General features: G+C 37.6%; 1 long non-coding RNA gene across 2 annotated transcripts in view; it reads left to right on the top strand.

The window, feature by feature from the left end:
- Positions 1-262: 262 nt before the first annotated feature.
- Positions 263-7,772, top strand: part of LOC141571714 (uncharacterized) — a 226,762-nt gene continuing 219,252 nt past the window's right edge. For both annotated transcript variants that reach the window (XR_012496749.1, XR_012496750.1), the window contains exons 1-2: positions 263-365; positions 5,405-5,504. This is a non-coding gene — a long non-coding RNA (uncharacterized LOC141571714). The remainder of the gene's footprint in view (positions 366-5,404; positions 5,505-7,772) is intronic.

Here is a 7,772-nt window from a genome sequence, read left to right as displayed (position 1 = left end):
CATTCCTAGTCATGCTTCACACCAGGAAGAGTCTGGGAAATGGAACCCTGAGCAGGTATACATCATAACAGATATCAAACAAATTAACCTATAACATCTGCCAGAATGGCAGAAAATAAAATGGAAATAAAATGTAATTAGTCTGTCACAGACTAATACAGAATTTTAAATTTGCCCTGTCACACATTAGTCACTTATAGATAGTTTGAGGGTAGTATGATTTCCATTTATTCACTCAATAAATGAGCGTTTACTATATTTCAGGCATTAAACCAAGCACTGAGGATATTACATGGTGCAAGTCCCAGACGTTGCATTGAAGAGACTAACAGCCTATAGGAGGAGAGTGAGAAGCAAACAGGCGAGTAAGTACTGTATGTTATGTGATTATCCTGTATTTCGTAGAGGATGCTGTTGAAGCATATAGAGGAGGAAGCTCATGTAAGAAATCCAGGAGGCTGTAATGGCTGAGCCATGACCAGCAGGAGACTCAGGGATTCAACAAGTGAAGTGGGGAGAGGGCATCAAATGCATGGGAAACATCTTATGCTGAGGACAAAAAGGAAGAAAGAGCATGGTGCTTTGTGGGATTTCAGGTGGAGAGTATGGCTGGAATATTAGCTCAGGGGAGCCTAGGAAGTGAAATAAGCTGGGAATTTGGTTAGACAAGAGAAGTGGGGAGCCATCAATGGCCTCAATTGGGAGAGATGTGATCAGAGTTACAGTGTAGAAAAATCACCTTGGCTGTTCCCAGGGAGGCAATATCAAAAAGGAATTTTTAATCCTGTGTTTTAAAACTTTACTGTCTTTGTTTTTCACTTTCTTTGTTTTCACACCATTCATGATTAATAGTCATCAGAAAACTAAAAAAAGGAAATGATTTCTTGCTTTCTCACAAACACATCAGGACCCTGGGATCAGATAGGAGCTGAGTTTTCTGTGTCCATTTGGATAATTTTGTAGAAATTGTTTCAGATGAATCTGAACTATTCTTATTATGGATTTGGGACAGAGCAATATGTTGAATTTAATGCACTCATGCACATTTGCCTGTGTTTGTTCAAAACCTTCTATAGTGGAGCAGAAAGCATGACAAAGTGGGTGCTGACACATAATGCACTCCATTTTTCCAGACTTATACATATAAAAATGAAAAACCTTCCCTGCTTTTTCTGAAAGGTCAAATGCTCAACCCTAAAAGATATCTCTTTAAGCCAAATTCCAAGGCATTCTTATCACTGTTGAAGACATTTTTCAAAAATAATGAAAAACATTCCAGTGACTGCTCTGTGTCATTTCAAAGTTCTGAGACAAAAATGATGGTAGGTAACTATGCAAATAAAAACTTCTCCAGTTGTGCTAAATATTAATAATAGTCATTGTGTTTTATGATTCACTGTTGTGCTCAGATCTATTCACATGTTTGTTCCTGCCATTTCTGAGCAAATGTGGAAGAAGAAAATAAAACCCCATTTTCAGCATCATATTTAATAATGAATATCTGCAATAAAGTTCATAATATACTACAAAGTACTTGTATACAAATAGTGAAAACGGTGAGATATGCTGAAAATATGCCACGTTTCACTTGTTGATGCCAGATTTAGCTGCAGAAATTCAGAACATTTAACTTGATCAAATTCTAACATTTGAATTCCTGAGTCGGTTGTGATGTACATTTGACCTCCAGATGGTGGATTTATTAATTAGATTATTTAAAAAATTTGTGACTTAATGCTAATTCTATTTTTTTTTAAATGCTGTGTGTCTTACTGAGAGGAAAAATGAGTCTCATATGAGTAACTTCAGATTGGTACAAAGTTATTATTAAACCTTACTTAAGGTTCATCAAGGTATTAAATCCTTCTTAAGGTTCATAGCAGGTAAATGAAAATAGTATATGCCATTCTTAGTGTTTACTAACATATTCTCACAAACATTGATGATTTATTATTTTTTGGTGCTTTTCATCTTCTCTCTCAGATCTGTCTGTGCTATTTTCCAGCAGTATGACTTTGAGCAACTCAATCTCTCTAGAACCCTAGTTTCTACACTTAAATTCTGTAAAATGTAGACAAGTAATACTACCACAAGGGATTGTTATGATGATCAAATAAGATACTATAAGTGAAATGTTTAACACAATATCTGGCATGTATTTATTTCTCAGTGGAATCTGAAGTCACTGCTCTTTAGAAAGCAGAGTAATATCTCAAAGAAAAATAAAGGAGAGATGCTAAAACACAAATAATTTCTTTTCATGATATTTTTGCTCCCTTCGTCCATCAAAATCAGAAATGTCAACAAAATTCTTTATGACTGTCTTTATATACTTAATTTTAGGAAGGTTGCTGGGGATTGTAAATAAATTTGAATTAGTAAAATGAGCAGTTGCGATACGCTATATGATTACGTTGCATTTTTCCTAGTATAGCTGATGTGAATTTCCTTCCCAACTTTCAATGATAGACGTTACATTGCTTTACTTTAAAAATAGCAAATTTAATCTGACTCTGAGCCTTCATCTCTAGCTAAGCTGTCGGGTTTTAGATCCCTGGGATCATACCAGGACCTGCATGAAAAATGAGACTTTGAAGCGTGGTCATAATTGTCTTTACCATTGCTGCGTTCAGGCTTGACCCTCCACTCGGTTGGAACACAGACCTTGTATGATTTTTCAGATTCTCCCAGTTGCCGCCTCCTTCATCTCACTTGGCTGGTGCCCCGCCTGAACCTTGCTGTCCCACTGTTTTAGGCTTGGATGATATACCATGTGGCAGGATGTGGGATATGATTTCCTGAGTACCATCAAGGGGATGGTTGGTAGTGAAATCCAGAAGTTCAGGCGGGGGAGTTAGCTCCTTTTGGGGTGAACCTTGAGCAATGAAAAGTGGGAAATGGGAGGGAGCCGAGATCAATTACCTGTCTTTATTGGCTCTTTATTGGCACCTTGTAAACACCACTGGAGACAACCTTCATGCTAAGTGAACATGTCTGCTTAGCAAGCTGGTATCTCTCGTCACGGTTTCTGAAGTCATATTCAGCTAGTAACTCATTGCATCATGTGTTTCCCCTCTTTCCATGCCTCCTATCTCTCCTTTTTTTCTTACCCTAACTCCCTTGGCTTGCATCTCCCAAGGTTTACCAACTTAATCTTTGCCCCAGGCTCTGCTTTACAAAAAACTGGGCTAAGGCTTCCCACAACCATTTCCTATCATGTGCTACATGGAAGGGCAGCATGAGTCTTTGCTATAGTAGAGAACGCCCCGACCAAAGTGAGTCTTAGGATCCTCTCCATGGCAGGTCGGGTTCTTTCCTCTATTCAAACTTAAGGATCAGCCTTTCATAATAAGTTTAGATTCTCACATAAAACCTGCAGGAGAAATTGTCTTCACAGGCTTCACATCATCAGTTCCACCCCTTGAATACCAAAGTCATAAATTGCTTGGGTCTCAAGCTTGGCTATTATCTTAAGCTGGAGACGGAAAAAAATACTTTTTTCTTATATCTCTGAGAACAGAAAATAATTTCTTATTTGATTATTTTGTTACACTAGTAGTTCTCTGTTTCACCACTCCACATAAGCATTCAAGTAACAGAAATAAAGGAGATTCGTTAAAAGTATTAAGCAGTCATTTAAAAGAGATTCATGATGCAGCTTTAGATGCACTGATATGACTTGACCTCCAATAAAGTTTAAGTGAAAAAAACAAGAAGTAGAATATATACATATACATATAGTATATATACTATATCTATCTATCTATATCTGTATATAGATAGATAGATATACATACATACATACATATACACACACATCTCTTTTTGTGTGAGAGTGAGTGAGAGAGAGAAAGAGTCACAGAGTCAGACTCTTATGTTCTAAGACACCATCAAATGAGTTTAAAAATTCCTAGCAATTTGCTTTTGATAACAACTGCAAAGCTTCACAGCCAGTCATTCTTGTTCACTCTCACCACTCCCCAATCTCACACTGTTGTACTAGTATTGAATATATGAGCATATTTATATTTCAGAATAAAACAAATTTGCCTAATTAAAATTTAACAGCTTACATTAAGGGTATAGCTACTCAGTTTGCAATATATATTAAATAGCAAAAAATTTCTGAAAAATACTCAGCTCTATATTTCTGAAAATATTTCTTTGATAAGAGAATTTAAAACATTGCCATTTCTTTGCACGAGAACAATTTGTTACTATTTAAAGTTAACTATTTTATTCATGTTTCCTTTTATAGATTTCAAGTTTTTAAAAGCACATTATACAGTATATTCATGGGCCTCTTGGTTTTTTGTTTTTTTTTTAAATATCAAGGGTAGTCTATTTGCCCTATTGTTGCAGACTGTATCTGCTGATATTTGAAGAGAGATGTCAGTGACTATTTAATGGAAGCGAGTATCTTGATATATACCCTAATGAGGAAGTAGCTATTATTGGGGATAATATAATAATCACATTTTCATTTATAACATTTTATCAATTACACAAATTTTTGAAACTACATTTAAGTTAATTAAACAAATGAAAATTTCATTAGCAATTTCTTCCGGGTTCTTTCACATCCGCAAATCTTTACTCAACCATGTTCTGTACTTTCCAGAAATTGCTTTCTGTTTTTGGAAGCATTTAGATGACGGCTTACTGGCCAATTATTATTAGATCCACACTTAGTTGCTTCATATCAGTTCTCTTTTTTCTGGGTCAGTTTTTCTAATGTCATCGGTTTTATCCTGTAGCACTATCGCTACCTGAATGAATAGTAGAAACTAAAATAATGGAACTGAAAGAAATGCCCATAATTATTTTCTTAAAGCCTCTCATGCAAATACAGTAATTATCTAGTCTAGCATTTATCAAATGGAGCACATGTGCCATGAGGTGTTAATAGATGTCCATAATAAAAGAGTTTCACTGTGAAATTATCTTTGGGAGATTTGCAATGCATAATAGCATGCTGAAGGCTCTGAGAAACGCTGTGCAAAGAAGCCAATTTACGTTTCACCCAGTTTTTCTCAAATTTACTGGGCCATGGAAATCCCTTTCTGCATCAAGCACCTTTGAAATGCTGGTGTGGTCTCATCAAACACAAATATCTATAGCCTTCCTTGTAGTTCACTGCCTGCCATTTCTATTTATCATGTGTATGACTTTACTGTTGATCTAATCTGACATTTATCATGTCCAGCTGGCCTCGCTCAAGGCCCCCGTCCCCACCTCCCAGCCCCCATTTCATCACTACTGCTGGCATGATATCCCTGCTGGTCACTGACATCTCACTTGAAATATCATCCGTGGTCTTCTTGGCCTGTAAAAAATGAGGAAATATGGGAAATGACTAACACTATGACTCCCATCTGCTTTTGCTGTCATATTGTCGCTTCAGGCTGTTTGTCACAGCGACGGTGATGAGCATACTCTGCCTGTGATGTGGAAGGTCTGGTCCCGCACCCCCCACCTACCGGCCATCTGGGCAGACAGCGGAGGTGAGCCAAAGATTACAATCCCGAAAGATAGAATTTGCCAGTGATTAGATCTCCCGGCGATAGATACACAAGAACTCTGATTTGTATTTCATGTTTTATATGCTGTCTGATGACCTTGCTTTACAATTGAGCTGAAGTATGTGTGGGTGTAACATGAAACTAAGTTTAGGCCCTGCTGCCTGCCTCGAACCTGGCAGAGGGAAGAGGTGGGGTGGAAGTTGAACTTGTACTGAACTTGTCTACTTCCCGTTCTGTTGGTATGAATGTGTTATTGACAGAAAAAAAAAAAAAAAAAGAAGAAAGAAAGAAAACCTTTCCACTGAGACTTCAGTGGCCTGACTGAAACCAAACCTGGTTGTGCCGCTGACATGACTTCCACATGTCAGTGTACTTGGGGTCTCCTCCACTGGCTGTTGTCAGGACAGGCTGGGTTAGGGAAGTGGTCAAAAACCAAGGGTAAAAGGGTCATGGACAGGGAGTCTCTACCAGTGAGAATCTATGTAATTCACTGAGTTTCCCTCATCACCTCCCTTGTCTGACCTCTGAAAGTCCCTTTCACCATTCTCTGCTGTCACCTTCAGATACCGCATCTCCTATCGTCCATTGCTTTCCTGGAACACCCCACTGCAAGTGCTGTCCTAATGTCTGTCAGGGTATAGCTATGACTCATGTAACATGCATCTACGTATTCTTCGAGTGATACTTAAAAGTACCACCTTTGAATTGTAGAGCTCTCATAACTCTATTGATTAAATCTAGGTAGGAAGTTTTTCTTGAGAGTTTCTTCTTTTTTATGTATTTTTCTCCTGCTAATGAGGAAATTATTTTAAGCATCAGTTTTAAGAACCAAATAAACTAGAGAGGGAATAAAAATAGCATTGGCATATTTAAAATTTGTGAGGCAAGTGGAAAATGTTGAAAATTAGTGGTTGTACAAATAATTTGGTAATCTCTGGATATAGTGAAAATTGTACTCGCTTCGGCAGCACATATACTAAATTTGGATATGGGGAAATCTAACTCTGGTCTGTAAATAATGCTGAAGGTTTTATCTGGTTGAGTGAGAATTTAACTTGGTATGTCAGCCAGCCTCAGTGCTTGCTGTTTTAGAAATACTACCCGCAAAACTGGTCTTGATGGGAAGTTCAGCCACAGTAGTAAGTGGTTGAACTTTCCTGTATCTTTACACCAACTCAAAAGATGACAAGGAACTCTCTGACAGTGTCTTTTCCTCCTGTTGTCAAATTAAAAGAAAGGCAATGGAAGTCTTCTTAAGTCTGCAAGCGCTTCTGGCACTGTATGTAACTCAACCCAATGGAACAAGGAATTCAATATGGGATTTCCACCTCAAGCTCTTACTCAGCAGATGCAGTGAGAGAACCTGGTCATAATTCATCCCCTCGTCTTCTCTTTGGCTCTTCTTTCACTACGGTCATATAATTAGCTGCTTTACATTTTGCTGCTCTAATTTTCCTCTTCATAGCTAATGATTATGAAATCAGGTACTTGGTGAATTTCCTAGAAATTTGGCAGTGAGCGTAATGATCATGACTAAGGAAAAAAATCAAAGTTTTTTTCACTTTTCAATGTTAATGTATTGAAATTCTTTCTTGCTTAATACATATCTTCAGAGCTCCTTCCTTCCTTCCTTCCTTCCTTCCTTCCTTCCTTCCTTCCTTCCTTCCTTCCTTTCTTCTGGCACTTGCTTATCCATGCAGTAGTATGTTATAGTGCAGGTGAAAATGATCCATTTCTCTGAGTGGACAAAGTGCAAAGTAAAATATTGTCTATGCAGGTCAGGTCTGAAACCTAAGGGGAATTCTTTATCCAATGATATGTGATATGTGGTCAACTTTACTCAGTTACTGTGAAGAAAATTGAGTATGGTAGAAGGTGACAAAGTCCAAATGGTGTTAAGAATTCTTCCAGGTTGCACAAGGAAAACATACTTCCTCTTAAGAAGTATTTGAGATAAAACCTCAAGTGTAGACAGGAATGATGGAAATTAACGAGCACCCAGTTCTTACAATGGGTTGTAGAATCTGCTTCACTTTCCTGAATTTTTTAAGAGAATTGTCCGTAGTATCTCCTCAATAGCTAAGAAGAGAATCTGCCTTAAATCAATGCTTATGGTTGGGTGGGATATTGTAAAGGAGGTAGGGGTTGAGAAAGAGAACCTGATTCCTTCTCTGAGCCTTTTAAAGCAACATCCTAGAAACTGATGTAAGAGAAACCCAAAGACTCAGTTTTCTGCTAGGGTGGGAATAG

Source organism: Rhinolophus sinicus, linkage group LG05, assembly GCF_036562045.2.
Source record: "Rhinolophus sinicus isolate RSC01 linkage group LG05, ASM3656204v1, whole genome shotgun sequence".
NCBI lineage: Eukaryota > Metazoa > Chordata > Mammalia > Chiroptera > Rhinolophidae > Rhinolophus > Rhinolophus sinicus.
Note: the sequence above shows the minus strand (reverse complement) of the source record. Positions and strands in the feature narration are given on the sequence as shown.